The sequence below is a fragment of the Carassius carassius genome, chromosome 7, assembly GCF_963082965.1.
Source record: "Carassius carassius chromosome 7, fCarCar2.1, whole genome shotgun sequence".
NCBI lineage: Eukaryota > Metazoa > Chordata > Actinopteri > Cypriniformes > Cyprinidae > Carassius > Carassius carassius.
In genome coordinates, this window is record NC_081761.1 from 20,112,450 (window position 1) to 20,138,880 (window position 26,431).

The window sequence follows — 26,431 nt, forward strand, 5'->3', positions numbered from 1 at the left end:
ATAAAGCCACAGAGAAACGATATCGTTGGAACTTTCAGTTCAGAATGATTTCACTTTCAGAATGATTTTTTTTCCCTGATGAACGATAAAACCAACCAATCAGAATCAATCCTGCTGTAATGAGCTCGAGAATTTAAAGCAGCAGACGTGCGTCCACTTAGAATACACAGACAATATCGTTCGCTGGTGTGGACGCTAATATCGTTATCTTTATAGTTATCGTTCTTGGTGTGAACGGGCCTTAACTCTAAAATATCTTAAACTGTGTTCCGAAGATAAATGGACGTCTTACTGGTTTGGAACGACATGAGGGTGAGTTATTAATGACATAATTTTGATTATTGGGTGAACTAACCCTTTAAAGGGGTCATATGATGCGATTTCAAGTTTTCCTTTCTCTTTGGAGTGTTACAAGCTGTTCGCGAATAAATAATATCCCCTAAAATTGCAAAGACTAAAGTATCAAACCCAAAGAGATATTATTTATAAAAGTTAGGACTCATCCACAACCTCCTCAAATGCTTAATTTAAACATGCCCCCACATGTCTATGTCACGATGTGGAAAGATTTGCATAGCGTACCCCAAATGTTCACACAAAGAAAGGTGGTGTAACTTTATTGTTGCTGCCACCGCAGCTGCCATTTTGTGAAGATGCTGTGTGTTTCATTGCGAAAGCGAAAATACTTTGTTTGGCCTTCCAAAAGAGGACACGACTAGAAATCAGTGGTTTAGTTGTATTTACAACACTATTCATATTGAGATGTGTGCAACGCATTTTATAGAGAACTGTTTCCTGATGCTGGGATAGTATACTACAATGACGGCTGTTCTGACTCACAGCCTGTAAATATTTTGTCATTTTTAAAGGATTTGCCACTGATGATTTAAACGTGAGTTTTGAGCAGTGTGGAGTAGCGCTTGAAGTTTGTCGTTTCTCCGATCACAAATGGAGAGATAGTTTTATGTTTATGCGATGCAATGCAATGCAGTGCGTAAAAAGACAGTATAAGTCATTATAATCCATAATTATGTCCCCACTGTATGCAACAAATGTCTAGTTTAAAATGGGTTTTAATATTTTTGTCTTGTCGCACCGGTGTTCTGACCAGGACACAACATCACAGTATGGTAAGGGGTGTAACATTTCCATCACACGCTTGGGGCATTCTGCAAATCACAACGCACTGGATAGCTGGCCAATCAGAGCACACCTCGATTTTTAGACTGATGAGCTTTGTATAAATCTACGTGTTTTAGAAAAGGCAAGGCATAGAGGAGAATAATGTATAGTGTGTGGAAAATAATGTGTTTTTTTAACCTTAAACCACATAACACATTTCATTATCCCAAATACACAAAATAATGGTATTTTTAGCAACATCATATGACCCCTTTAAGACAAAATTCACTTCCATATGATAGGTGGCACTGTTCGACAATCACAACTTTAAAAGGCCTACTAACCAGCTCTCTGATAAGAGAGGTAAAAGAAATACAATGTCATGTGGCCTAAATAGCACAACATATACAATGAACATATGAACATATGGAATGAACTCAATCTGGAATGTCTCAGTCTGCATATTTTCTTCAAAATCAGAAGAGATCCACAAAAAAGAGATCAAAGTGTGAATACTAGTATTCCGAATCAGAAAGAGCTATATTATTATTGCCAAGTGTGTACACACGCACAAGGAATTTGTCTTAGTGTTAGGAGCTTCTGCTACAGAAAATACAAACAAAGTGCAGACATACAGTACATAAAATAATAGAAAAGAAATTATAAATAACAATAGCAATAAAAATTTACAGAAAAAGGAAAAATGTCCCTAGACTAAACCGAATGTGCATATGTGCTATTTACAGATGAAATTTTAATGAGTTATTTACAATGTGCAGTACTGAGGTGTGTTATGTATGTGTTTTCCTCCTGAAGTCCACTATCATCTCCACAGTTTTGAGAGTGTTTAGCTCCAGGTTGTTAAGGCTGCACCAGACAGCTGCTCAACCTCCTGTCTGTAAGCAGACATGTCTCCATCCTTGATGAGGCAAATGCAGAGGTGGGTAGAGTACCCAAAAACTGTACTCAAGTAAAAGTACTTCTACAAATATTTACTCAAGTAAAAGTAAAAGTACTAGTCTTGAATAGTTACTTGAGTAAGAGTAAAAGAGTATCGGATAAAAAATCTACTCAAGTAGTTAGTTACTAGTTACTTTGGGTCATATATACTGAGCCTATTTTTATTTAGATGTGTGTGTGTGTGTGTGTGCGTGTATAAATGTATAAATTTCATCAGCCTTTACTCCAATTTATGTAATTTATTATAAAACCCTGTCTGTTTACTTAAGTAACAGATATAGCCTAGGTGTCATGCCATAACATATTTTTAATACGACTGACTTTATATTAAATGTGAATTTAACATTGAAAGTTAATGTGATATAAATATTGCTACTAATCTTTCATTGTTCAGAAAGAGAGCAAATAACATTTACATTATTAAATATCATTTTCACTGACAGTCTAGATTTCAATCACTCTCAGAAACTCCCATTAAAATCACTGAAACTGTTAACACTGTGAAATCAATATCTTAATTAAAGATTCGTACACACATCTGCACTTTGTTGTTTCTGACGAGAGAATTCGCCAGAAAGAGGTATTCAGTCAGTGAGCGAGTGAAGGAAGCACCGGCATTTTAGCGATGACTCATCGGAACACCTCTGATTGGCCATTGCATTCAAAAGCTCAACAGAATCTTGTGTGATTGGTTATAATGCGCAGCGCTGTATAAACGCGTCCGTCTCTGGCTCAGCGCCAGCAAGTGATCACAGATCTGAATTTAGCAGCTGATGATATGACTTGCTGAACGTACTCGCACCGGTGTGATTGTATTAAAATTAATAAAATCTTAATCGGCTATTTTTTTCTTTTGGAAGCTGCATTCAACTTGACTCCCCTCTGTTATAAGCCACACACGTACAACAAACTAATGTCACAGTGGTATCGTGTACTGTAATCGAATGTAGCCCAAGTTATTACCTGTTAAACAGTAGACAGCACATGCGGTGTTAATCTAATAAGGATCTCCATCGCAAGCAAATAATAGCCTTTGTAGATTTGCTTTCAATTCAGTGCAGTTCCATATCCACGTTTTCAATGCTGCTGATGATCTTAAACGTTACAACTCTGACTCTGAGTTAACCACTTCAGACGCTCAGCGCGTGCGGCAGGGAACTGAACGACTCATTCAAACTGATTCATGAACCAATTCACTCGTTTGCCAATTGGTTTGATCAAGCCTTTGAACAGAATTGACTCAAAAGAATGAATCATTCGCGAATGGGCATCGTTCATTGCCCAGAGAAAAGTAGACGGCGCGTTTGGAATAAACTGAAGCATTTATAACATTTATTGCAATAAGATAAAGTAACGAGAGGAGCGTCGCCCACAGTAACGAAGTAAAAGTACAGATTTTCCCCCCAAAATTTACTCAAGTAAGAGTATAAAGTACCCATCTTTAAATATACTCCGAAAAGTATTAGTTACCCCAAAAAATTACTCAAGTAAATGTAACGAAGTAAATGTAACTCGTTACTACCCACCTCTGGGCAAATGACTGTAGTGTCCTCCACAAACTTCAGAAACTTGACAGAGCGGTCCTTTGAAGTGCAGTCATTTGTATACAGGGAGAAGAGCAGTGGGGAGAGAACACATCCCTGAGGAGCTCCATTGATGATCATTGTGATAGTCCTGGATGTGAGTTTGCCCAGCCTCACTAGCTGCTGCCTGTCTGTCAGGAAGCTGGTGATCCACTGACAGATGGAGGTGGGCACAGAGAGCTGGGTTAGTTTGTCTGAGAAAAGGTCAGGCGTGATGGTATTGAAGGCCAAACTGAAGTCCACAAATAAGATCCTTATGTAATTCCCAACTGATCAAAGTGTCTTTATAAACCCCTGCCCTAAGTCAAGTGAAGCAGGATTTCCAGATGCATAATAAATACTTTAAGATGGTGTGTATAGTAGCCTTTAAAAATATAGCCCTACTGAGGGTGAAAACATTAGTTAGCTTCTCAAATTCTCAGAGAAGAGGAAGTGAAAACTGGGTCAGAATTCTACTTGTGCTGAACTTGTCATTATTTCCCAACTAAACCAAATCAAACCAAAACACTGCACATAACAATATTAAGGCCTGTTCATATCAAGAAAAACAGTTATAAAGATAACTAAAACTAACTGAACACTGAACTGACTGGAGCTACATAATAACACTAACTGTTGGAGCTTCTTTACAGCAGAATTAGAATTTTTCTATTTTCTGAAGTCCACGTCATTGATTCTTTTATTTTCCTGACCAAATCTTGTGTGCGATAAAGTGCAATTAAAATAAATGTGACTGAACTGTAACAATAACTGTATGGCATCCACACCAATGCACAATAACATTCTGTTTATTATTCTGTTTAATATGTTTTCCACAACTGTAAATGCCCAAGCACTTTAAAGCAGGATGCATTCTGATTGGCTGTCAATATTTTTATTGTTAATCAGAAGAAAAAAAAGAACACTCTGAAAGTGATTCCAACTATATCATTCCTTGTAATGTTTGTTATATGTTGATGTTACTTTTCTCATAGTTATCACTTAAGTTATTGTGCCAAGTGTGAATGAGCCTTTATTCTACATATAGCTAAATTCTATTGTATGTAAAAAAAAAATGGAAATCTACTTGGAAATCCAGACATGTGGTTGGTCTAGTCTAGATAATTTGAGACAGAACAACCAAGTGGACACATCTCTCCAGTAATGAGCCCATTACTGTTCTTTTATGTGCCCTGACTAAAGAGTTAACGTGGAAATGGTTATAGCACACTGAAAGGTTTCCTTTTGAAGTCCTGTAAAAAAAAAAGTAATTAAAGTTAACAGACAGGGCCTAGTCCCGTTCCACTTAGGAGAGAGGTCTTCAGTGAGACCAGAGTGATGCCTCAGATGTCAAAGTTTAGGAAGAGAGAGAAGTTAAAAGTGAAGTGTATCATTTGTTAAAATACTTTCTCCTAGTTTATTATACAGAACAACATTAAGTAATCCATAGGTAGGTTTTCTCCAAAACATGATTCTAAACTGTGACTGCTACACCATTGCTCTATGTAACAGTATCGCATCAGACAGTGCACTATAGACCCCCTGAGGAAAAGTTCCACTCATTCTCTACTATAGGAGAGGAAGAATTGTATAAACTTGTTAAATCATCTAAACCAACAACATGTATGTTAGACCCTATACCATCTAAGCTCCTAAAAGAGGTGCTTCCAGAAGTCATAGATCCTCTTCTGACTATTATTAATTCCTCATTGTCATTAGGATATGTCCCCAAAACCTTCAAACTAGCTGTTATTAAGCCTCTCATCAAAAAACACAACTTGACCCAAAAGAACTAGTTAATTACAGACCAATCTCGAATCTTCCTTTTCTGTCCAAGATACTAGAAAAGGTGGTATCCTCACAATTATATTCCTTCTTAGAGAAAAATGGTATATGTGAGGATTTCCAGTCAGGATTTAAACCGTATCATAGTACTGAGACTGCTCTCCTTAGAGTTACAAATGACCTGCTCTTATCATCTGATCGTGGTTGTATCTCTTTATTAGTTCTATTGGATCTTAGTGCTGCGTTGACCACAACATTCTTTTGCATAGACTTGAACACTTTGTTGGCATTAATGGAAGTGCATTAGCATGGTTTAAATCATACTTATATGACTGCCATCAATTCTTAGCAGTGAATGAAGAGGTATCATATCGATTACATGTGCAGTATGGAGTACCTCAAGGCTCAGTACTAGGGCCATTACTCTTCATGCTTTATATGTTACCCTTGGAAGATATCATCAGGAAACATGGTGGTAGCTTTCACTGTTATGCTGATGATACTCAGCTCTATATTTCTTCACGGCCCGGTGAAACACACCAATTTGAAAAACTAATGGAATGCATACTCGATATAAAAAAACTGGATGACGAGTAATTTCTTACTGCTAAATTCTGAAAAAAAAAAAATGTTAATTATAGGACCTAAAACTCTGCATGTAATAACCTAGATCACTGTCTAAGACTTGATGGCTGCTCTGTCAATTCTTCATCATCAGTTAGGTGTTACATTCATTGACTTTCAGTTTCCTTATTTGGTAATTTTCCTGTTCTTGTTTGGTTTATTGATTAATCCCCACCTGTCTCCATTCACCTGATCTGTGATTGTTGTATGTTGACGTATTAATGTGCTGTAGTATTGTATCTTATTGTATAGTTTTGTTGGATGTGCCCTTATTCTCCCGCGATCATTAAAATTACCCTTTAGTATATCTTCTCCTTCGTGCGCCTTCATTCACACACCAGCAGCCGTTACATTGGGAACCTAGGGGTGCTATTGGATCGCAATCTTTCCTTAGAAAGCCATGTTTCTAGCATTTGTAAAACTGCATTTTTCCATCTCAAAAATATATCTAAATTACGGCATATGCTTTCAATGTCAAATGCAGAAAAGTTAATCAATGCATTTATGACCTCAAGGTTAGATTATTGTAATGCTTTATTGGGAGGTTGTTCTGCATGCTTAGTAAACAAACTACAGTTAGTCCAAAATGCAGCAGCAAGAGTTCTTACTAGAACCAGGAAGTTTGACCATATTAGCCCGGTTCTGTCAACACTGCACTGGCTCCCTATCAAACATTGTATAGATTTTAAAAAATATTGCTTATTACATATAAAGCCCTGAATGGTTTAGCACCTCAGTATATGAATGAGTTCCTTTTACATTATAATCCTCTACGTCCGCTACGTTCTCAAAACTCAGGCAATTTGATAATACCTAGAATATCAAAATCAACTGCGGGCGGCAGATCCTTTTCCTATTTGGAGCCTAAACTCTGGAATAACCTACCTAACATTGTTCAGGAGGCTGACACACTCTTGCAGTTTAAATCTAGATTAAAGACCAATATATGGAACTGGGAACAATTCCCATAACACCCGATGCACTTGCTACATCATTAGAAGAATGGCATCTACGCTAATATTAGTCTGTTTCTCTCTTATTCCGAGGTCACCGTAGTCACCAGATCCAGTCTGTATCCAGATCAGAGGGTCACTGCAGTCACCCGGATCCAGTACGTATCCAGACGAGATGGTGGATCGGCACCTAGAAAAAAGGACCTCTAGATCCCTGAAAGACAGCGGAGACCAGGACAACTAGAGCCCCAGATACAGATCCCCTGTAAAGACCCTGTCTCAGATGACCACCAGGACAAGACGACAGGAAACAGATGATTCTTCTGCACAATCTGACTTTGCTGCAGCCTGGAATTGAACTGCTGGTTTCGTCTGGTCAGAGGAGAACTGGCCCCCCAACTGAGCCTGGTTTCTCCCAAGGCTTTTTTCTCCATTCTGTCACCGATGGAGTTTCGGTTCCTTGTCGCCTCTGGCTTGCTTAGTTGGGGTCACTTCATCTACAGCAATATCGTTGACTTGATTGCAAATAAATGCACAGACACTTTTTAAACTGAACAGAGATGATATCACTGAATTCAATGATGAACTGCCTTTAACTGTCATTTTGCATTATTGACACACTGTTTTCCTAATGAATTTTGTTCAGTTGCTTTGACGCAATGTATTTTGTTTAAAGCGCTATTTATAAATAAAGGTGACTTGACGTCACTTGACTCTATGTGTTTGAGCAGCCTGACGTACAGTAGCAACACTGGCTTAACCAAGAGGTAGAGAAGTACATACTCTAGTTACTATGAAATCAACATCAAAGAATCAATATACATTTAAACAGAACAACAAAAGAAAGACAAAAGGCTCATGTGCTCCTGTAATTTGTGCCGCTAACCACCCCTGCCTAAACCCAAGATTTTTATGCAATCCACTTAGCCAATTTAAATAAATAATTTAGTCATGTGGCACAGAATAGGCTACTGCTGTTTAATGCCAGCATAGCTCATGACAGTGTCTCTATAGCAACATGATAGCACTGCTGAGAGACAAAAGTAGGAATGTTAGGAGAGGTTTTAATCATTCAAAACTGCTATGTACCAACACTCGGGTATATACAAACCTGATTCCAAAAAAGTTGGGACACTATACAAATTGTGAGTAAAAATTGAATGGAATAATTTACAAATCACATAAACTTATATTTTATTCACAATAGAATATAGATAACATACCAAATGTTGACAGTGAGACATTTTGAAATGTCATGCCAAATTTTGGCTCATTTTGGATTTCATGAGAGCTACACATTCCAAAAATGATTGGGCAACATGATTGGGTATAAAAAGAGCCTCTCAGAGTGGCAGTGTCTCTCAGAAGTCAAGATGGGCAGAGGATCACCTATTCCCCCAATTCTGCGGCAAACAATAGTGGAGCAATATCAGAAAGACGTTTCTCAGAGAAAAATTGCAAAGAGTTTGAAGTTATCATCATCTACAGTGCATAATATCATCTAAAGATTCAGAGAATCTGGAACAATCTCCTTGCGTAAGTGTCAAGGCCGGAAAACCATACTGAATGCCCGTGATCTTCGGGCCCTTAGACGGCACTGCATCACATATAGAAATGCTACTGTAAAGGAAATCACAACATGGGCTCAGGAATACTTCCAGAAAACATTGTCGGTGAACACAATCCACTTGCCATTTGCAGTTGCTGGCTAAAACTCTATAGGTCAAAAAAGAAGCCATATCTAAACATGATCCACAAGTGCAGGCGTTTTCTCTGGGCCAAGGCTCATTTAAAATGCACTGTGGCAAAGTGGAAAACTGTTCTGTGGTCAGACGAATCAAAATTTGAAGTTCTTTTTGGAAAACTGGGATGCCATGTCATCCAGACTAAAGAGGACAAGGACAACCCAAGTGGTTATCAGCGCTCAGTTCAGAAGCCTGCATCTCTGATGGTATGGGGTTGCTTGCGTGCGTGTGGCATGGGCAGCTTACACATCTAGAAAGGCACCATCAATGCTGAAAGGTATATCCAAGTTCTAGAACAACATATGCTCCCATCTAGACGTCGTCTCTTTCAGGGGAGACCTTGCATTTTCCAACATAACAATGCCAGACCACATACAGCATCAATTACATCATGGCTGCGTAGAAGAAGGATCCGAGTACTGAAATGGGCAGCCTGCAGTCCAGATCTTTCACCCATAGAAAACATTTGGCGCATCATAAAGAGGAAGATGCGACAAAGAAGACATAAGACAGTTGCGCAACTAGAAGAATTAGACAGGAATGGGACAACATTCCTATTCCTAAACTTGAGCAACTTGTCTCCTCAGTCCCCAGACATTTGCAGACTGTTATAAAAAGAAGAGGGGATGCCACACAGTGGTAAACATGACCTTGTCCCAACTTTTTTGAGATGTACTGATGCCATGAAATTTAAAATCAACTTATTTTTCCCTTAAAATTATACATTTTCTCAGTTTAAACATTTGATATGTCATCTGTGTTGTATTCTGAATAAAATATTGAAATGTGAAACTTCCACATCATTGCATTATGTTTTTATTCATAATTTGCACAGTACCCCAACTTTTTTGGAATCAGGTTTGTACATACAGTATTCCATATACAGTATCTGGTTTAATACTATTTATTTCTCATAACATCTTCAATAGTTTTAATTTTTTTAGATTGCAGCTCCATTTTAAAATGGTATAGTAACTCATATATAGATAACTCATCAACATTCATATTCAGAAATGTTAGTATTGAAATTGTACTGTTGTTTTGTAAAATAAATTAATAAGATAGCAATAATGATAATAATAATTACAAAAGCTTCATTAATACATTTATTTTAACATTCACACATAGTGTTCAAATTGGGATCTAAAATATTTTCTAATGTTTTAAAATAATTATCTTCTGCTCAGAAGCTGCATTTATTTGTACAGTAAAAAAAATTACCTGATTTAAGTAGGTGGTCTCAAAAATGGCCAAAAAATATCTTATTTTACTTATTAATTTGAAGTTAAATTGCGCTTTGTTGGTATAATTTCTTCTAAAATGTAAAAAAAAATGTGAAAAAGAAAGACAAAACATTAAAAAGCTTATATATATATATCCCAAACCTATTAGTGGTATTCTATCACTGTGTCTTCAGCGGATGTCAGGAGTAAATGATGACTGCCATGGTGGCACCAGAGAATTTTGAATGCAGGTGCTCAAGGGGTGCTAAATCATTGACAGGGGGAGCTGGGAAAATAATAGTAAATATAACCAAAAACAGGTTATGTGTGTGTGTGTGTGTGTGTGTGTGTGTGTGTGTGTGTGTGTGTGTGTGTGTGTGTGTGTGTGTGTTATTTTGCACATTCCCTTGAACTATTCTACCTCCGGATGCCGTTTGCACTGTTATGGTCATTGGCCATATATAAACATGCTATTTACATCCTCACTGTATAATGCACCTTTTGCTTATACTCACTCTTATAATGCACCTTCTGTTTATACTTTCCTTGCACCCTATGTTGTATGTACAGTAATTTGCATTAAGATGGTCCCTGCCTCATACCTTGCACTATATGTCATAAAGCTTTATGTATATACTCTATATTTATTTATATAATCTGTTATTTGCACTTCTGGTTAGATGCTAAATGCATTTCATTGGCTCTGTACTTGTACTTTACAGAGTGAAAATAAAGTTGAATCTAATCTAATCTAATCTAATCTTATATATATATATATGTATGTATATGTATATATATACATATATGAATAATAAAATTGTTATATAGATGCATTTCAAGTGTTCATGAGGAGTGTGGGAGTATTATCGATCTTAATGTAGGCTTAACTTAACATTTTTGGATGTGCTTTCTGCATGCAGTCTCTGAGAATGAAGCGCATCACAACAATAAACTTGCTCACAGACATGAGAAATAACTCTAGGCTATAGAAAGCTTGAAATGTCTTCTATTAAACGACCCTATTCAAATAAAAAACAAATCTTCTGTAATTATGTAGTTTGCATGAAAATCTGCATTTCTCTGTCTTTCTGTGGAAATGTCCAGCAGTGTCGGCATCTGGCAAGTTCAACTTTGCATCCAACACATATTGAGAGAGCACTAGTTTAGTAATAATTAGAATGTCTTCTTTTTCCCAGACACATCATTACTAATCATTACTTTTGCTGGTGCTTTGCGGCAAGCTTCATGTGCGCACATTACAAAATGTGCGACTGCAAATCACGACCCAGTTCCTGTCTCCCGTTGATTGTATTCATTTGATTCCAGGTGTGTCTAGTTCTTCCCCAATTGTCCTGTGTTTAAAAGCCCTAAAAGTCCTCGTGCCTTGCCATTCTAAGTAAACTGTGTCAAAAGAACTGACCTAAATACAGTTTATTGCGTGTTTACCCTCCGTTTTGTTTTTGTTTTCTCTCAGTGTTTTTTCTTTCCATTGTATCCCAATGGATCCCCTTCTTTGCCCCAAGTACCTCCTTTTCCTGCTGGAGCAGGGGAGCCGTTATCTCGGGGACCACACAAGACTGTTCATGCCCGTAGCTCACACCACCAGCTACCTGGACGAAGTGCTCTGTGCTTTCTACGATGCGAGCCTAAACATTGCATGCAGCTCGCTGTCGTCCGAGCAAGGTCCTCAATAGGATTTCCACGCCTTTGTGGAGTGGACTTTGGCGAGGAACAGATCCCCACTTGCCATCTGCCCCGTGAATGATGAGCCACTCTTGACACAAAGCCCGCCCCAGCCCACCATCTCCCCGCAGTATGGAGCATCAGCCTGAGCCCACTGATGATGGAGAGCCATTTTCCAACGCGAGCCAGAGCAAGGCCAAGTGACTAAGCAAAGGATCGCCCCAGAAGTTGAACCCAGCCCGTCAGACCAGGTGTGAGAGTCGGCAGCAGTGCCCACCACGAGGGAGCAAGCCGTGGACGGTGTGAGCGTGGAGTGGAGCTCTGCCCCCTACACTGCGGCCTACATCCTCCTCCAGAGCCTCCTTCCAAGCCCTGACCCATTCCCCCACCTATGTTGTGTCTATGGTGCAAGGATGCACCTTTCGGGAGGGGGCATTATGTCGGGGTTATGGACCTGTCTGTGAGTGTTTTTGCTCCCTGTGACCCAGTTTCTGTCTCCCGTTGATTGTGTTAATTTGATTCCAGGTGCGTCTAGTTCTTCCCCAATTATCCTGTTTAAAAGCCCTAGTCCTTTCAGTCAGTGTTTGTCATTTCTGAATGTCTTTTCCTGTGTATCCTACGTTCCCCTTGTAAGTGGATTATTAAAGACTGAGATATTTGAGAACTCCTCATTTCCTTGTGCATTGCCATCCTAAGTAAATTGTGACACTATGGGGGTGCTTTGGTCTTTCTTGGGGGTGCTGGAGCACCTGCTAGCCCCTCCCTAGCACTGTTCATGACGACTGCTAAATTCATTATTACATCTAACAACAAAACACCTCAATATCTTAGGAGCCATTCTTGTCTACCCCTGCTCCAGCGTCGAAAACAATGGCGGACTGATGACAGTTCACTCATGGTGGGTCTAAGGTAAAAACAGCAGTGTCAATCAAAAATCGTGGGAGCGATTATCATTTCTGGGTAACTTTCCCTTTAACTTAATGATATGATACTAATAGGATTATCCAGATCACAAAACAGACATTGAATTAAAAATGACTGTTGCTGAAAATGTTATGAAATCTATGTACATATAGGCCTATCTCCAGCAAAGTTGGTATTAATCTTTGATGCTGACAGTGCTGGAATGATAATTACAATTCACACACAATTACACACACACCACAAAACTAAACAAAGGACTTGATATAATGTACTTTAAACAAGCCAAATCTCCTGCTCTGAGAACTGCACAGTGAGAATGGAAGAAATCATGACGGTGCATCAAAGAATGATCTGTATTTATTATCTTGTCAAAATCTCATTCACCAGCTCGTTCACCATCACTTATCAGTTCAGCTTAAATAGGCCAAGAAATAAAGGTAAAATATCTTTCTCACACGCTCTAAATGATCTTTGTTGTTAGGTTTAAATCCCTCTTTGCAAACCCATAATCCTTTGGCCCAGATTCTCAAGGGCGGGGTCTTAGGATGACATCACACAGCAGTGGGCAAGCTGTTCATACCCAAAGCAAAACCGTTTTAAAATATCCGGAAGCAATTAAAAAAAAAATTAAATAAATAAATAAAAACGTTGCTTTCAAATATAAATAGAACTGGTTAATCTGTTGCCTGTGCTTGCAATAGAAGTGTATGCCAGTTAGAGCCCTGCACGGGACTGTTTTATTAAACCTGCACCCGCCCGCTCCCGCTGAATGTATGACCAGGCCCACCCGCTCCCGCAACCTATGTGTTCCACTCCCGCCCGCACCCTTTCTCAGAGCTTGTGGAAAATGTACACAAATAGGTACTAAGACTAAATATTTGTTCAAGTTAACATCCATAATTACAGATTTTAAACATGATTGCATTTAAATACAAACCCGATTCCAAAAAAGTTGGGACACTATACAAATTGTGAATAAAAACAGAATGCAATGATGTGGAAGTTTCAAACCACTGTGTGGCGTCCCCTCTTCTTTCCTAACAGTCTGCAAATGTCTGGGGACTGAGGAGACAACTCAGACAACTTGCTCAACTGTCTTAGGTCTTTTTTGTTGCATCTTCCTCTTTATGATGCGCCAAATGTTTTCTATGGGTGAAAGATCTGACTGCAGGCTGGCCATTTCAGTACCCGGATCCTTCTTCTACTCAGACATGATGTTGTAATTGATGCAGTATGTGGTCTGGCATTGTCATGTTGGTAAATGCAAAGTCTTCCCTGAAAGAGATGATGTCTGGATGGGAGCATATGTTGTTCTAGAACTTGGATATACTTTTCAGCATTGACGGTGCCTTTCCAGATGTGTAAGCTGCCCATGCCACATGCACTCATGCAACCCCATACCATCAGAGATGCAGGCTTCTGAACTGAGCGCTGATAACAACTTTGGTTGTCCTTATCCTCTTTCTTCTTCCTTATCCTTGTCCTTATTCCTGAGCCCATGTTGTGATTTCTATTACAGTAGCATTTCTATATGTGTTGCAGTGCCATCTAAGGGCCCAAAGATCACGGGCATCCAGTATGGTTTTTCAACCTTGACCCTTACACACAGAGATTGTTCCAGATTCTCTGAATCTTTGGATGATATTATGCACTGTAGATGATAATAACTTCAAACTCTTTGCAATTTTTTTCTAAGAAACTCCTTTCTGATATTGCTCCACTATTTTTCACCGCAGCTTCGGGGAAATTGGTGATTCTCTGGCCATCTTGACTTCTGAGAGACACTGCTTTTTTTATACCCAATCATATTGCCAATTGACCTAATAAGTTGCAAATTGGTCCTCCAGCTGTTCCTTATATGTACATTTAACTTTTCCGGCCTCTTAATGCTACCTGTTCCAACTTTTTTGGAATGTGTAGCTCTCATGAAATCCAAAATGATCCAATTTTTTGCATGACATTTCAAAATGTCTCACTTTCAATATTTGATATGTTATCTATATTCTATTGTGTATAAAATATAAGTTTATGAGATTTGCAAATTATTCCATTCCTTTTTTACTCACAGTTTGTACAGTGTCCCAACTTTTTTGGAATCTTGTTTGTAATATGAAGTAACCGATGCAAAACCAAAGTACCACACATCACAAAATTAGCATTTTAATTAGCATTATAAAACATTGTCCGTTAAAATTTCCACACTCTGCTTGCCTCTTTTTGTCATAAACCGGTCTCTTCCTTCTGTTTGTTTTCCTTCTTTCACACACGCGCACACTCATACAGCTAATTACTATTATCTCAGCGCTCGCGCTGCGCACACACACTCTAATCATTCCCATTCATGTCTTCTCCTCCTTACCTCTCTCGCAGCTGTTTCCCGTTAGAATCAACACTTACACTGATTATCTCTCACCTGATCCTTTTTTTCTCTCTAATTCTCTCGGCTACTTCTAGACACTGTTTGCTCTGTCTTTTGTTGGATTATTGTAAAACGTAGTGTTTTCGCTCCGTTTCTCGGTTACAATCTTATCAGCAGTTTTCCTCTCGTGTATCCCCTAGTCTTGTCTTGTCCTGTCCCGTCCTGCTCTGTTGTTACGTGAGTAAGAGTTGGTCATTAACCTTTGTTCTCTGCCCAGTTCACCTCCTGTCAGTGGACCTTCATTCACCTGCCGCCTGCGAGCGGTTAGCGCCGGACACGGGGACGGAGAACTGTTGTTGCTCTCTGATCTTCTGGCACTGGATTCCGGTCCCTTTCACCTGTCTATCAAGGATCCTCTTTTGTTATTTCACAGACCTGCGTCTGTTGACGGCAGTCTCCTTGTTTGAAGTTTTGGACAATAAACTGTACTGCATAACCTCTGCTTTTGGGTCCTCAATTCTGAACTGTGACAGAATAATCCGACCAAGATGGACCCAGCGGGGGAAGGACCGTTTCGTACGGTCATCGAGCTGCAGGGAGTCACGCTGGGCAGGCACGATGCAGAGATCTCTGAGACTCGCCGCTCTGTGGAGAGCCTGACCGCGCAGGTGGGTGACTTGACTGCACGTCTTCATCGCTATCAGCTTGAGGCATCCGCTCCTCGTGGGAGTTCTGCTGAACCCAGGATTAACAATCCCCCCAGCTATGCCGGTGAGCCCACACAATGCCGTGCTTTTCTCACTCAATGCGAGGTTGTGTTCTCCTTGCAGCCAGCCACCTATGCCCAGGATCGAGCACGCATCGCCTACGTTATCTCGCTGCTGTCTGGCAGGGCACGTGAGTGGGGAACCGTCGTCTGGGAGTTGAATTCTGACCTGACTAATCATTTCCAGCTGTTCAAGGAAGAGATGGTAAAGGTGTTTGACCGCTCGGTCCATGGTCAAGCGCTTCAGCAGCTTGCGGTGCTTCAGCAGGGAAGACGTTCGGTGGCTGATTATGTGATTGAGTTCCGTACTCTAGCAACCTCGTCAGGATGGAATGAACCTGCTCTTATTGCTCACTTCCTTGAGGGTCTCAATTCCAACTTTAAGGACGAGATTTATGCACGCGAGATTCCTGGGCAGTTTGATCAGTTAGGGGAGTTGACGATCCGTCTGGACAAGCGAATTGGGATGCGTCGTCATACTCGCGGTCTGGGGACCGAGCAACCAGTAACTCCGCCCACACCCTCTGTTCCTGCTCGGAGCGATCATGAAACGGAGCCTATGCAGCTGGGTGGTATTCGGATCTCGACGGCTGAGCGTCAGCGACGGATAATAAACCATCTCTGTCTCTACTGCGGCTCCGATGGCCACTTTGTCTCCTCCTGCTCTGTAAAAGCCAGAGCTCGCCAGTAGCTAGGGGAGTTCTGGCGTGCGCAACTAGTCTTTTCCCCTCGTCCAAGACACACACTACCCTCCCGGTGACTCTCCGCTGGTCCACCTCTTCTGCCTCCTGCCTGGCTCTCATCGACTCTGGTTCGGAAGCAAGTTTCGTTAATGAGAGATGGGCACGTGAACATGACATTCCTCTTACTGACCTTGATGATTCCACTACTGTGCTCGCGTTGGATGGTAGTATAATTTCTAAAGTTCATCGGACCACTCGACCGGTGAGTCTCACCATCTCTGGGAACCATCAAGAGACAATTTATTTTTTTATTTCTCAGTCCCCCTTTACTCCTATTGTTTTGGGCCACCCATGGCTAGCTAAACACAATCCTCATATTAATTGGACTAATGGTTCTATCTTGTCTTGGAGTCTTTCGTGTCAAGTTGATTGTCTAGTGTCTGCCATTCCTCCCGTTTCCTCTGTTTCTGTGTTTCAGGAAGAAGCCGGGGATTTGTCTGGAGTGCCGGGGGAGTACATCGATCTGCGAGCGGTTTTCAGTCGTGCCCGGGCCACTTCTCTTCCTCCCCATCGACCATACGATTGCGCTAGCGAAGTTTTTCACAAAACTAGATCTACGCAATGCGTACCATTTAGTTCGAATCAAAGAGGGAGATGAGTGGAAGACCGCGTTTAACATGTCCCTCGGTCACTTTTAATACCGGGTTCTTCCCTTCGGTTCGGTCAACGCTCCCGCTGTCTTTCAGGCTCTTATTAATGATGTCCTGAGAGATATGCTTAACGTCTTCGTGTTTGTATACCTAGATGACATACTTATTTTCTCACCCTCCCTCCAAGTGCACGTCCAGCATGTTCGTCGAGTCCTGCAACTCCTCTTAGAGAACCGCCTCTTTGTTAAAGCAGAGAAATGCATATTCCATTCTCCGTCAGTTACGTTTCTGGGATCTGTCGTTTCCACTGGGGGAATAAGTATGGACCCTTCCAAGGTTCAAGCCGTCATTGATTGGCCTATACCCGATTCCCGAGTCGCTCTTCAGCGCTTCTTAGGTTTTGCTAATTTTTATAGACGGTTTATTCGGAATTTTAGTCAGGTGGCTGCCCCACTTACTGCGCTCACCTCGGTCAAGTCCCGTTTTACTTGGACCGAGGCGACCCAGTCTGCATTCGACCTTTTGAAGACATTATTTACCTCCGCTCCTATTCTTATCAATCCTGACATCGAGAGACAATTCATCGTCGAGGTCGACGCGTCGGATGTGGAGGTGGGGGCGGTACTTTCACAGCGCTCACCTTTAGACGATAAGGTTCACCCGTGTGCATTCTATTCACATCGTCTCTCTTCTGCGGAGCGCAATTATGATGTAGGTAACCGCGAGTTATTGGCCATTCGTCTGGCATTAGGTGAGTGGCGCCATTGGTTAGAGGGCTCTTCGCAGCCATTCATTGTCTCGACAGATCACAGGAATCTTGAGTATATTCGATCCGCTAAGAGGCTCAATGCTCGTCAGGCTCGTTGGGCGCTTTTTTTCTGTCGATTCAATTTCACGATCTCCTATAGACCTGGTTCTAAGAACACCAAGCCTGATGCTTTATCTCGTCTGTTCGGCTCCTCAGAGGATGCCGCTACCAAGGAGAACTTTCTCCCCCGGGGGTGCGTGGTAGGGGCTGTCGTTTGGGGGGTTGAGCGGATAGTTAGACGGGCTCTAGACCGCGCTATTACTCCACGACAGTGTCCCAAGCAATTATTATTCGTTCCCGAACCTGTCCACCCGGCAGTTCTCCCTTTGCGGGCATTCGTCTAAAGTCTCAGTTCATCCTGGTGTCAGGGGTAAGCTCGCCGTTATTCGTGATATTCGCCGTTACGTATCCGCGTGTCCTGTCTGCGCCCAGACTAAGTCTGGCAATTCACCCCCCGCCGGTTTACTCCGGCCACTTCCTACTCCGTCTCTTCCGTGGTCGCATATCGCCTTAGATTTCGTCACGGGCCTCCCTCCATCCATGGGGAATACCGTCATCCTCACAGTGGTGGATCGGTTTTCTAAGGCCGCCCACTTCGTTCCACTTCCCAAATTACCCTCTGCTAAAGAGACAGCTCAGGCGGTAGTAAATCATGTCTTCAAGCTCCACGGTCTCCCCACAGATGTTGTTTCTGAAAGGGGTCCGCAATTAATCTCTCAATTTTGGAGGGAGTTCTGCCGACAGATCGGCGCCACCGTCAGTTTATCCTCAGGTTATCACCCCCAAACTAACGGGCAGGCCGAACGGGCCAATCAGATTTTAGGTCGTATGCTCCGTAGTCTAGCATTCCAGGCTCCTTCCTCCTGGTGCGAACAGTTGCCGTGGGCTGAATATGCGCATAATTCATTACCGTCATCCGCCACAGGGCTTTCTCCATTTAACTGTAGCCTCGGTTATCAACCCCCGCTCTTCCCCTCTCAAGAGCTCGGGTTTTCCGTCCCGTCGGTTGAGGCATTCATTCAGAGATGCCATCGTACGTGGAGGAGGGTGAGAGCTGCTTTTTGTCGGACCAAGGCTCGCTCTCGCCGAGCAGCCAACCGTCGTCGCGTTAAGACCCCTAGATATATTTGCGGTCAGCGAGTCTGGCTCTCCACCATTAATCTTCCTCTACAGTCCAGCTCCGTAAGTTTCCAGTATCTGGTCGATTGGGAGGGATACGGTCCTGAGGAGAGAAGCTGGATTCCATCTCGGGACGTCCTGGACCGCTCGCTCATCGAGGATTTCCATCGCTCTCGCCAGACTTCACCTTTGGGAGCGCCAGGGGGCGCTCATTAAAGGGGGGGTACTGTCATAAACCGTTCTCTTCCTTCTGTTTGTTTTCCTTCTTTCACACACGCGCACACTCATACAGCTGATTACTATTATCTCAGCGCTCGCGCTGCGCACACACACTCTAATCATTCCCATTCATGTTTTCTCCTCCTTACCTCTCTCGCAGCTGTTTCCCGTTAGAATCAACACTTACACTGATTATCTCTCACCTGATCCTTTTTTTCTCTCTAATTCTCTCGGCTACTTCTAGTCACTGTTTGCTCTGTCTTTTGTCGGATTATTGTAGAACGTAGTGTTTTCACTCCGTTTCTCGGTTACAATCTTATCAGCAGTTTTCCTCTCGTGTATCCCCTAGTCTTGTCCCGTCCTGCTCTGTTGTTACGTGAGTAAGAGTTGGTCATTAACCTTTGTTCTCTGCCCAGTTCACCTCCTGTCAGTGGACCTTCATTCACCTGCCGCCTGCGAGCGGTTAGCGCCGGACACGGGGACGGAGAACTGTTGTTGCTCTCTGATCTTCTGGCACTGGATTCCGGTCCCTTTCACCTGTCCATCAAGGATCCTCTTTTGTTATTTCACAGACCTGCGTCTGTTGAGGGCAGTCTCGTTGTTTGAAGTTTTGGACAATAAACTGTACTGCATAACCTCTGCTTTTGGGTCCTCAATTCTGAACTGTGACACTTTTGATCTCAACCGAGTGTCAACTACTGCTATTCACAAATCAGGCAACCAACTGGACCTTATTTATACACGACACTGCTCTACTGATCATGTTCTGGTTACTCCACTGCACATCCGACATGATCACTTCCTCCTCACTCTTAACCTCAACATGGTCCCTGCCACATCACTTACCCCTCCACATGTCATCTTTCGACGTAACCTACGCACACTTGATGATGATTCAGATGATTCTTCTGCACAATCTGACTTTGCTGCAGTCTGGAATTGAACTACTGGTTTCGTCTGGTCAGAGGAGAACTGGCCCCCCAACTGAGCCTGGTTTCTCCCAAGGTTTTTTTCTCCATTGTGTCACAGATGGAGTTTCGGTTCCTTGCCGCTGTCGCCTCTGGCTTGCTTAGTTGGGGTCACTTCATCTACAGCGATATCGTTGACTTGATTGAAAATAAATGCACAGACACTATTTAACTGAACAGAGATGACATCACTGAATTCAATGATGAACTGCCTTTAACTATCATTTTGCATTATTGACACACTGTTTTCCTAATGAATGTTGTTCAGTTGCTTTGATGCAATGTATTTTGTTTAAAGCGCTATATAAATAAAGGTGACTTGACTTGACTTGACACTTTCACCCTCCCGGCTATCTGCAATGGTTTCATCTTCACTTCCTTCCCCTAAAAACAGTGCTGCTGATACTTTCTGCTCCACTCTTACATCTTGTTTAGACAATGTTTGTCCTTTATCTTCCAGGCCAGCCCATAACACCCCTTCTGCCCCTTGGTTATCTGATGTTCTACGCGAACACCGTTCTAAGCTTAGAGCTGCTGAAAGGGTGTGGCGCAAATCCAAAAATACTACTGACCTTAATGTGTATCAGTCACTCCTATCTTCCTTGTCTGCTAATGTCTCCACTGCTAAAATGACATACTACATTTATACCATTACAAAATTAACAATTCGTCTAACTCTTGCATGCTTTTTAAAACATTCCACCTCCTGCTTCATCTCTAATAGCTGACGACTTTGCAACGTTTTTCATTAATAAAATTAAACACATTAGTGCACAATTTTCCACACCACAATCAGTCAAGCTCATATCACCAGCAAACATACACTCATTTACATCCTTCTCTTCACTCTCTGAGGCAGAAGTCTCAAAACTCATCCTTTCTAATCACCCTACTACTTTCCCGCTTGATCCTATTCCATCTCATCTCCTTCAAGCCATTTCTCCTGCAGTTGTACCTGCACTCACTCACATCATCAACACATCTCTCCACACTGGTGTTTTTCCCTCATCATTTAGACAGGCACGTATAACTCCACTACTTAAGAAACCCAACCTCAACCCATCTCTTTTAGAGAACTACAGACCAGTTTCCCTTCTTCCTTTCATTGCAAAAACACTTGAACGAGCTGTGTTCAACCAAGTCTCTACATTTCTCACAAACAACAACCTCCTTGACAGAAACCAATCTGGCTTCAGAAGTGGACATGCAACTGAGACAGCCTTGCTCTCAGTTGTTGAAGCTCTAAGACTGGCAAGAGCAGAATCCAAATCTTCAGTACTTATCCTGCTTGATCTGTCCGCTGCTTTTGACACGGTTAACCACCAGATCCTTCTATCAACCCTACTGGCAAAAGGCATCTCAGGAACCACACTTCAATGGTTTGAGTCTTACCTATCAGATAGGTCCTTCAAAGTATCTTGGAGAGGTGAGGTGTCCAAGTCACAACATCTAACTACTGGGGTGCCTCAGGGCTCAGTTCTTGGACCACTTCTCTTCTCTGTCTACATGGCATCATTAGGTTCTGTCATTCAGAAACATGGCTTTTCATACCACTGCTATGCTGATGACACTCAACTCTACCTCTCATTACGCCCTGATGATCCGACGGTTGCTATTCGCATCTCAGCTTGTCTAACAGACATTTCTTCCTGGATGATGGACCATTACCTTCAACTCAACCTTGCCAAGACAGAACTGCTTGTGATTCCAGCAAATCCATCGTTTCATCACAATTTCACCATCAAGTTAGGCACATCAACCATAACTCCTTCAAAAACAGCTAGAAGCCTTGGAGTTATGATTGATGATCTGCTTACTTTCTCAGACCACATTGCTAAAACTGTCCGATCCTGCAGATTTGCTTTATTCAACATCAAGAAGATCAAGCCCTTTCTTTCGAAACATGCTGCACAACTCCTTGTTCAAGCTCTTGTTCTGTCCAGGCTGGACTATTGCAATGCCCTCTTGGCAGGTCTTCCAGCCAATTCTATCAAACCTTTACAATTAATTCAGAACGTGGCAGCAAGATTAATTTTTAATGAGCCAAAAAGAATACACGTCACACCTCTGTTTATCAATTTGCACTGGCTTCCAATAGCTGCTTGCATAAAATTCAAGTCAATAATGTTTGCCTACAAATCTACCACTGGCTCTGCACCCATTTACCTAAATTTGTTACTTCAGACTTATGTGCCCTCTAGAAGCTTGCGTTCTGCAAGTGAACGTCGATTGATTGTGCCATCCCAAAGAAGCACAGAGTCACTTTTACGGACTTTTAAATTAAATGTTCCCTCCTGGTGGAATGACCTCCCCAACTCGGTCCAAGCAGCTGAGTCCTTAGCCATTTTCAAGAATCGGCTTAAAACACATCTCTTCCATCTTTATTTGACCCTCTAACTTTAACACTCACTATTCTAATTCTATTCTTTAAAAAAATCTAACTACCTTTCTAATCTTTTTGTATTCTATTTTCTTTTCATTTATTATGCAATTGTATGTGTGTGTGTGTGTGTGTGTGTGTGTATGTGAAAAGATCTCTAACACTAGCTTGCTCTATTCTTTTTTATTCTATCGGTTTTCTTTTTTTCTTTTTCTTTTTTCTTTTTTTTATTATATTATTTAAAATCCCATGCTACGTGTACTGTGTTAACCTAACTGAGACTTGTTATAGCACTTATATATCATGGCTCTTTTTGTTGTTTTTGATTGCTCCCACTGTCCTCATATGTAAGTCGCTTTGGATAAAAGCGTCTGCTAAATGAATAAATGTAAATGTAAATGTAAAATAAAACCGCAATTAGTGTCACCTCAGTTTTTAAATGCAGGCTAGGCCTACTGAATCAGAATCAGAATGAGCTTTATTGCCAGGTATGTTTACACATATGAGGAATTTGTTTTCATGACAGAAGCTCTGCAGTGCAACAGAATGACAGCGACAGAACAAAAAACACAATAAATGAATAAAAAATACAAATAAGTAGGTAAGGAATAACAATATACAAACTGACAATTATATGTGCAGGTATATTACAATAGGCAGTTATGTATGTACAGGTATATTATGTTTAAAAATTTAAGTGTACACAAAGTATCAAAGTGTCAGAACACATGCACAACATGACAAAAACATTAAAACCCATTATAAACAAGGCATTTTTTGCATCAAGTGGGGACATAATTACGGATTATGCTGTCTTTTCATGCATTGCGTTGCATCGCGCCGCGTAAACATAAAACCATGTCTGCATTTGTGATGGGAGAAAGACAAACAACAAGCGCTACTCTACACTGCTTAAAACTCGCGTTTGATTCATCAGTGGCAAATCCTTTAAATATGTAAACACACTTACAGACTGTGATTCAGAACAGCCAGCATTGTAGTCTACTCCCAGGATCAGGAAAGAATCCTACATAAAATGCGCTGCACACATCTGAAAATTCTTTCTTAACTTTTATAAAGAATATCTCTTTGGGTTTGAGACTTTAGTCTTTGCAACTTGAGGGATCTTATCTATTCATGAACAGCTTGTAACATTCCAAAGAGAAAAGAAAACTTGAAATCGCATCATATGAACCCTTTAAATATTTAAATGTTATGGGTTGAAAATGCAGCAAGAGTAAAGAGTAAAGGTTTCTCTAAATGTATTAATAAAAATATTAAAGTCTGATGCTGGAGCACATGCCTCAGTGTTCAAAAGTAATTATGGGATTTAGATAATAGTTTTGTTGTAAGCGAGATTTTTTTTTTGCGAATTCTCAAAAAGGATATGATCCGTTGTCTTAAGTGAAACATAGTCAGTGGTTATAGTATCTATGTGAGTTTAATAGTTTCCAAATTGAATCAGTAGTGATTTAAATAACAATGTTAAGAAGAGTATGGCTTTAAGTTCAATTATACTGTCTCAGATTTCAGGCAGAACTATTATATCTTTAATGCCATTCCTTATTGTGGTTGAAAAATAGTGTGGTGCAATTACTGGTTGATGATTGCCCACGTATTATTTAATGTCTTTTAAATTTGGTCAAATATGTGTAAAATTAATAAAACAATGCCTGCCTGATGATTACTTCTGATTTGAATGCTTCAATACATCAATACAATTTGTCATTGTTATTATTAAAAGCATGGTTTATTAAATAAAAGGCATTTCTCACCAGTGTAGGCATAAGTATGCATGGTCCATGCCAGGATGCACCTTTTAATGGCAAGTTTACTTTTTATTCCACTGTGTGAGAGCATTTTTCAATGCCTTTTTTATACATCAGGCCCCAAGAGCTCTTTTATGTAAGTTTAAACTACCTGAATCTACCAGATAAAGATTAGACCAGACAAAATTCTCATATTAGTGAAAAAGGGCATGTCCAGGAAATAAAATCACGTATTCCCCTTAATAACACGAAATAACATTGGATAAGTAATTCAAATTTTTGTTTAAAATTATGTTTATAATTGAAGAATGTGGTGTTATCTACACTACAGTAACCTTTTCTATTATGCTGCACAAAATGGGACTTTGCCATGGCTCGAAGGCACAGATCTGTAGTTATGGCAGAAGTAGTGCTTTGCATAATGGACACAGAGGTGTTTCATACTGGATATACAAAATCTCATTTATACAGAATGCAGCCATGAGCTCTGCCGTGATGGCATGGCACAGGTTGTCAGAGGTAGAATTATGTGAATAGGATTTTAGCATATAGGGATGCTGTTGCTTGGATACAAATGCTGCAAAGTATAGCTAAATGAACGGTGACAATACTCTCACTGACTACACTTGGTACAAGTGCAAATGCTCTGAAACTAAGCAGTTCTAAAAGGAAAAGCTTGTTCACCAAGAAGGATATGACAGTATTGACATTCACACAAGTGGATGATAATGTTCAGTTTATTATAAGTGTATGCTGCATTTTTCTTGTATGCTACTTTAAATGCTTGAGCTCTTTATAGCTCTGCCAATGTTTATATTGTTCATCAACTGGAAATATTTGTTCTGAAAGTGATTCTAACAGTATCGGTCCTCTCTGTGGTTATTGTTATTGCTGTGGTATGGACATCCCTATTCTCATATGAGAATATTAAAACTTTCTATTTACAAATGTAGTTATCTTCCCTGCTGTGAGTAATACTTTGAATTATAAAAACTCTGATGTTGTTTACAGACTAAAACTTTGGACAGCTGTATATAGTACAAGAAAGGTTGTTTCTTTGTTTATTCCATTTATTGCAGCCTAAAAGCACAAACAAATTCCTCACTTAATTTAAACCATTCACTTTTTGGTAGAAAAAGAGAAGAGTGTAAGTATTCCCTCTAGAGTTTAAAAAGAATATTTGGTTTTGTATATGAACATAGAATTATGATATAAATGTTCATGAGAATTAAGTTTTAGACCAATCACAGATTCCTGTGTCAGAATGAAGTAGCTTTCTGAAGAAAAGGTCTAAACTTGCTATGAAAACAATCTGACTTAGAGGAAACCTTGTTTTAGCGAACACAAACAATGCCATTTAAACAGTTAAGTCTGAATTCACTTTTAAAGAGAATCCCAGGACATAACCCAGTTTAGTCAACATACACATTCAAAAACCTGGCCCACAAAGGCGTTGAGAATAAATCTGTTTGCTTAAGATTGTTACTGAATCTCTTCCTGAATTGGTCAACAAACTGAAGACAACAATCATCATGAGTAGAAGAATCATGAGCAGAAAAGATTCTATGAGACATGGTTCTGCCATCCACGCAATTCTGTTAGCAAATCTCCTGAGTGAAGTTCAGTGGCATGAACATTCAACAGTCTTCGATCATAAAAATCTGTCCTGTGGAAAGCAGAGTATTTATTAAAACCACTTATTTAAATGCAAAATGCCTCTATTATCATAGAGGGGGGAGGGGGGGGGTTCTGACTCATACAATAAGCACTTTCTTTAGTCCTGGTCCTCTAAAGGATGACATTCTTCCATCAAGGAATATAAAACTAACATTACTGTCATGAGGGGAATTCACAGAACAGAGATGTGCCACTTAAGCAGCAGTCTTGGTAGATGCAGACAGCTGGCAAAGAATGTGCTTTATCACTAACCATTCCAAGGACACAGCTGGGACAAATGAAAGAACAAATTCTTTCCCATGAATAAGCTCTATTTTGCATGCTGGATAAGTACAGGTTAGACAAGCACAGATTCATAGCAAAGCTCATGGCACTCCAACGGACTGATGCATGTAAAAATACACAAAGCAGAATTTAAAAAGACTAAAATGAGATATTGTTTTTCTAATGAT

The 26,431-nt window shown here is 40.6% G+C and overlaps 1 protein-coding gene across 1 annotated transcript in view; it reads right to left on the reverse strand.

The window, feature by feature from the left end:
* gpm6ba (glycoprotein M6Ba) overlaps positions 1 to 26,431 on the reverse strand; it is an 80,660-nt gene that overhangs the window by 52,199 nt on the left and 2,030 nt on the right. The window lies entirely within an intron of this gene.